The sequence below is a fragment of the Talpa europaea genome, assembly GCF_964194135.1.
Source record: "Talpa europaea genome assembly, chromosome: 10".
In the NCBI taxonomy this organism is placed as follows: domain Eukaryota; kingdom Metazoa; phylum Chordata; class Mammalia; order Eulipotyphla; family Talpidae; genus Talpa; species Talpa europaea.
In genome coordinates, this window is record NC_140077.1 from 43,444,140 (window position 1) to 43,451,085 (window position 6,946).

Consider the following 6,946-nt stretch of genomic DNA (forward strand, 5'->3'; position numbering starts at 1 on the left):
CATTCCCTGAGAGTGCCTCGATTTACCCGCCGCTGCTGGGCTGGTCTGCGACAGTCACTGCTCTGCCACTTGTTGGGTGTATCATGCTAAACAAGTGATCCTTGCTAGGTCTCCATTTTTTCATTAGATGCAGTAATTAAGAATAACAGTGTTCTGCTTGTGCCACAGCATTCTTAAGAGGAGATGAAATGATGTATGTGAAGGTCCTGTAAACTGTAAATTCTATGCTATTCAAAATCAAGAGAGTGAGCCATGGAGCCCAATGGGAAGTGTGTGGCTGCCATTTCTAAATAGCCACAATGGGACCATTGAAGCAAATGAGTGAGCTGAAAATAGCATAAAGAGTGAGCTACACCAGGCATTCTGGTAAAAGTGAAAAAGGGGACAGGGAAAGAAGAGATGAAAGAGTAACAAGTCTCAAAGACAAATACAGGAAGGACAGGAGAGAGTTAGAGCCTGAAGTCTTTCTAGTTCCCATAAGTACCAGCATTCTGGAATATTCCAAAAGTGGGGTACCTTGATAAGCCTCATTACTTTCATTGATTAAAAAATGGCAGGAGAATCAACTTCTGTTACTCATTTCCATGACATGCATATTAATAATCTAGATTCCTATTTTATTGATCAATAGAGATGAATGTGGTAGGGTATCACAAATGCCTTCCTTGTGGATCTAAGCTGAGTCTATCTCACATGAACTTGTCACTGTCATCTACCAGGGGCTTAGATCTCTTTGTTAAAACAGGAAAAGATTTCCCCTTCATGTCATGGTGTGTGAATTAACACCAGGGTGTGGTTATTAAATTATCAGAGTCTTCAACTAAAACAAAGTCAACGATCCAGTCAAGAAATGGCAGAACAACTTAAAAGACATTTCTCCAAAGAGGAAATACAAATGGCCAACAGGCATTTGAAAAAATGTTCAACATCACTTATCATCAGGGAAATGCAAATCAAAACCACAATGAGATACCACCTTACACCAGTAAGAATGGTACATATCAAAAAAACTAGCAACCACAAATGTTGGCGAGGCTGTGGTGAAAAAGGAACTCTCCTACATTTCTGGTGGGAGCACAAACTGGTCCAATCACTATGGAAAGCTGTCTGGAGGTTCCTCAGTCTACTAAAAATGGAGCTACCATATGACCCAGAATTCCACTCCTAGGGATCACCCAAAGGACACAAAAATATTGATTCAAAAGAACACCTGCACACCTATGTTTATTGCAGCACTATTTACAAGAGGTAAAACCTGGAAACAACCCAAATGCCCAAAAAGAGATGACTAGATCAATGATGTGGTATGTGTATATATGTATGTGCATGTGTATATGTATATACACACACATACACACACACACACACAAATATATACACACACAATGGAATAAAAAAAGATAAAAAGATAAACACATGCCATTCGCAGCAATGTGGATGGAGCTAGAAGGAATTATCTCAGCGAAATAAGCCCAAAGGAAAACAAAAACTGTCGCATGATTTCACTTATGGAAAGAATATAGGGGGACCAAATAAGACATTAGTGTAAAAAAATAACAATACAAAACACAACAAAGCAAAAACAGACAATTTTACATCAGAGACATACTGCAGGGGAAGAGGAGGGAAAGGGATCAGTGGGAGGGAGGGAGGAACACAGAGGACAGTGGTGATGGTGCACAGGTGCATTGGGGAAGAAAATTCTATGGGAACTACGCCTGGGGGTTGGGAGAGAAGCAAATATTGTTTAAAAATGAACAATGGGTCAACATCACTTGTAATCAGGGAAATGCAAGTGAAAACTACAATGAGATACCATCTTACACCAGTGAGAATGGCACATATTAAAAAAAAAAAAACGAGTAACAACAAATGTTGGCGAGGATGTGGAGAAAAAGGAACATTCCTGCACTGCTGGTGGGAGTGCAAACTGGTCCAAACATTATGGAAAGCTGGGTGGAGATTCCTCACCCTACTGAAGATATAGAGCTTCCATATGATCCAATAATTTCACTCCTAGGTATTTATCCAAAGGACACAGAAACATCAATTCCAAAGAACACCTGCACCCCTATGTTTATAGCAGCACTATTTACAATAGCTAAGCTTTGGAAACAGCCCAAATGCCCAAAAATAGATGACTGGATCAAGAATATGTGGTACATATGCACCATGGAATATTACTCAGCATTCAAAAGATTTGCTTCCCCCCACCCCCCTCAGGTGTAGTCGCATAGAGTTTCCTTCGCCAATGCACCTGTGCTCCTCCCTCCCTCCCTCGGATTCCTCTCCCTCCTCCTCCCCTGCCATATGTCTCTGATTGATAATTGTCTGTTTTTGCTTTGTTGTGTTTTGCACTGTTACTATTTTTTTACACTGATGCCTTATTTGATTCCCCTATATTCCTGCTGTTAGTGAAACCTGCCAATATTTTTCGTTTTCCTTCTGACTTATTTCACTGAGCATAATGCCTTCTAGCTCCATCCACATTGCTGTGAATGCCATTACTTTATCTGTTTTGATTGCTGAGTAGTATACCACTGTGTATATATGCCACATCTTCTTGATCCAATCATCTATTTTTGGGCATTTTGGGTGTTTCCACGTTTACCTATTGTAAATGTACTGCAATAAACACAGGGGTTCAGGTGTTCTTTTGAATCAACGTTTTTGTGTCCTTTGGGTAGATCCCTAGTAGTAAATTGCTGAGTGATATGGTAGCTCCATTTTTAGTAAGTTGAGGGTCCTCTACACAGCCTTCCATAGTGATTGGAGCAGTTCGCACTCTCAACAGCAATGTAGGAGAGGCTTAACGGGGTTCTCACAGACAGTGCCCATTAGTCCAATGGAAAACAGCCTTTTTTTTTTTTCACTGAAGTGGCTGAACTTACAGGTCTACCCTGAATCTCCTTGTCCAAACTGGCTTAGCTCCTCCACATTCTTGGGCCCTGGAAATGAGCTGGCTGGGCCACACCCTACATTCACAGCTATACAGACATGGCAGCCATTCCCACCCAGCTTCCTGCTGTCATTTAAGACCTTTCTGCAATCCTTTCTAGTGTGGTGAATGCCTTTTCATATTAAATCCAACCCCCTCTGCCCCAGCTGTTCTGTTTGCTCTATCTTCTTTGCCCACCAAGTTTTGCCTCTCAGATGAATCATAAGTTGCCTTGACCTGTCTCATACACATAACCTGATACATAAAATGATGTGATGGTGGCAACTCTCTTGCCTACCTGTGACTATGCAGGTGCCTCTATTTTTCTGTAACCTTTTCCTAATAAACTTGCTCTTTTAAAATGGAAAATAAACAAATGTTTGAAATGATGTGATCGTGATGATGGGAGCGACAAACAGGGCACGGAGATAACTTTCTGTTAGCAACCCTATACAACAGGACTGGCAATTCACCCCAAGGGCAGGCAGATAATATAAATAAATTGCCTTTTTTCTTTTGTTGGAAATGTGGGAACCCAAAATATTTTGTGCCCATAACTCTGTGATTTGAGAAACAACAACATACACTTGGTGATAAATGGCAGTGGACATTCATGTCCCAGCTGGGTAACAATAGGGACATTGCGGACTATGGTGAATGGAAGAACATCAGTAAAGTTTGGCCTGCAGCTCTGCATCAGCCCAATGGCCCCTTGAAGAGTGTGAGCCCATGATTTCCAGCCTTCCAGCTTCTTAAAATACCCAGAAATCCCATTTTGATTTCTGATTATTGGCAATTCACTTCACTCTTTGAAAACAACCCAATGTAGGCAAATCTGGTACAAAACAAAGAAAACGTGGAAATGGGCCGTAACTGATCCAGAGCCATCAATTTGAAAACTCCAGTTTTAATAGAACCCTTTTGACAGTTTGAAAAGCTCATCCTGCCTCACCATTTCAGGGAGAGAACCATCAGTTCCAATAGGATGGTATCTGAGGGTCTCCTGGCTTTGGCAGGCAATCAACCCCAGAGCCTCAGTTCTGATCTATCAGGAAATGACCTTTGTTTCATGCACCTCAGACATAAATCTCAAAACACAGCCCTATGGGGTGGGCGGCAAAACTCAGGGTGGCCTCCAAGACATGAGAGGATGTGGCTTTGCCAGACCATTGTCAGAGGGGCTCAGAACTACTGCACAACCCTCCTGACTTTTTGCAAACTCCCTACACTTTAATCCCTTTGGGTTTTGTGTGATCCAGCAGCTCAAATGCCCAGCCCTGAATCCCCAGTGGGTTGGGAGGTATTGGTGAGCTCGATAAGCACAGTTGCAACCACTGTTCTCACACGTTTCCGTTCACAGACCCACACACAAACAGGGGCACAAGAGAAATCTTGAAACTTCACACTGGCTGCTGTGCTCATTGAAAATAAACATGGGTGTGGGCCATACCTTTGGGGTTAAGGAAGCAGGGGCAGGGTGGGCCTGGATCCGGGACAGCTCCAACAAGGATGGGAGTCGTTCATGTGCCCTGGTGGTCAATGACACAGGCAAGTCTCTCCGCTGCCTGGGCTGCCCCAAAAGACACTCCCTTTCTACTCCCTTCTTGAGACTGTTTGGAGGGAGGAGGGCATGAGCCTATCTGGAAGGTGAGTTCTACAAAAGGGGTCCTGAAAGGTCATCTGGTTAGCCCTGCTGGTTTTAAATGCAGGGAAAGCGAGACCCCAAAGAAGGAATTTAACTGTGGCCACAGAAGTTTGTGGCAGGGCCAGGTCTTGAGTCCTGGGGACTACAGTCTGAATAAAACTTGAGGGAGGCCAATAGAATTTGGGAAGGAGGACTCTTGGGGAGAGGGTGTGGTGAGACCGAGGAGAAGGAATGGCCCCTGTCGAGGGGAGGCAGCAGTGGCACCCTCAGCCCTAACTAAGGCCACCCCCATGATATCTTTGTTTCTCCCCACTTAAGGCCCCACCTGAGGCCCCTTGGGTAACCCTCCACTATGCCAGCTCTCTTCCTTTTGCTGGCCCCACAGGGCACAGGAGGCTGACCTGCCTGAGCTGGTCAGTGGGCAGGAGATGGGGGTCTGCAGAGATTAGGGCAACTACTCCTCTTGTTACAGGGCAACCCCACTCTAAAATGGGTTACCTGACTGTGGATCCCCAACAACGCACTCAAAGGAACTTACACTGCAGGCACACACAAAAAGCTAACAAAAGATTTGTTTACAAGGGAAGGGGAAATGAGAAAATGTACAACTCAGGAGAAAAGAGGGAGATAAATTCTTAAATGTGTCCTACCCATTCGGCCGACCTGGAATCCCAAATCACCTGCAGAGACCAAACCTGACTGGCCAAGAGCACGAGCCAAGTGAGCCCCAGACCCCACGGATATGGCTGGTTATAAACCAAGGCTTGAGAAAATGGCTGCTTAACTCCACCCTTAGGTCCTCGCAACCTCCCTTTGGGGATCATGGGATTTGTAGTTCCCAGGGTCTTGATGGAGTGGAGGTGGCATCCACAAAGCCTGTATGGAATTCGCTCAGGACATCCTTTCCCCTTAACACTTTCAGTGTCCCCAGTGAGGGGGTGCTGCTTTGAGAAGCTGTAGACACTCTCCAGTGTTCTTCATTCCCCCACATCTGTCACCTATCACATTCCTGCCATCTCATATTGCCCGCTTCTGCCTCTGTAGCTCAGGCCATTAATACCGCTTGCCTGGAATAGTCTGTCTAATCACTCCTCAGCCTTTTGGCTAAGATCAAGTCTGGAATAGTCTTCCTCCAGTCCCCTCACTGATCTCTAGAGTCCCATCTGCCCCTCCCTGTCCCAAAATTCCACAAACACCATAGTGGCAGCACCCAACCCATAGCCCCACAGGCCCCACTCCAAGGCAACCCCCGCAACTCTGCCTGAGGAACCCCCGCAATTCACTCTGTCTGCCTGCCCCAACGGAAGGTCAAAGTGCTAGGGGATAGTGAACATGCCCAGTCCAGCCCTGAACACCAACAATGGCCCGTGGGAGGTGGTGTATGAACACCCCAGCTCTCTCCCCCTCGGCAAGAATAATGCTGAGGGGAGTAGTCTGTGTTGGCTCCCAGAGATGACCCCCTCCACTTGCAAGCAGGACAGATGGGGGCCTGCTCACGGTCATACACCCGGGGCCAGAGAGGCCCACTCCTTCTAATTCTAAAATGCAATCACTGCCTTCTCATTTAAGGGCCCTCCTCACCCAAGAGAGCAGCTTTTGGTGGAGGCAGCTGAGGGGGAGGGGGCACCCTGAATACAGGACTCCAGCCTAGCTAGAACCCCCTCCTAACCCCTTACAGAGCGAGCTGGGTGGAGGCAAAAGAGGAGGCTGTGTTGAAGCTGGAGCAAGCCGTCCACATGTAAACATCTGTTTATAATTCAAAACACAAAACAGAAAGATGGTTTGCTGAGCTAATTCACAGGCAGAAGAGACGGCAGGGAATGATAGAGCTTTGTTAGGAACCCAAATTGCTTTCAAGTCCTTTGGATGTGATTTAACCACACAAATGTGCTTATTCAGCAAACCATGCAAATTAGCTTATAAACCCTGAGTAATCCTTGGCGATCAGTATCTGCGACATGAAGCAGGTGCTGTGGGGACCCCAGCTGAGTCATACGGTAGCTTTTTCTTGGTTTTCATCTGTCGTGTATCTGAAAATAATACTAGGGTTTTCCTTGAGAAGGTTCCATGATTTCGATGTTCTGGTCAGTTCTTCCCTAATTATGTCTCCCAACTATTTCCAAAGAGCATGTCTTTGTTTATTGTCTTTGTGCAACAGGGGCTGAGACTGGCTACTAGATAAATACTCATTTTGCACAAATCTGTGCAAAAAGGCCTTTATTGATTTCATCTGGAGGGAACAGCATACCCAAGCCTTCCCAGACAGATGTGTGTGGTGGGCTATACCCCACTTACTAAGTGACCTGGAGCCAGTGGCTCCCCTTTGAGCCCCCAGTTCATCATGTGTCGCCCAGACATGCTGG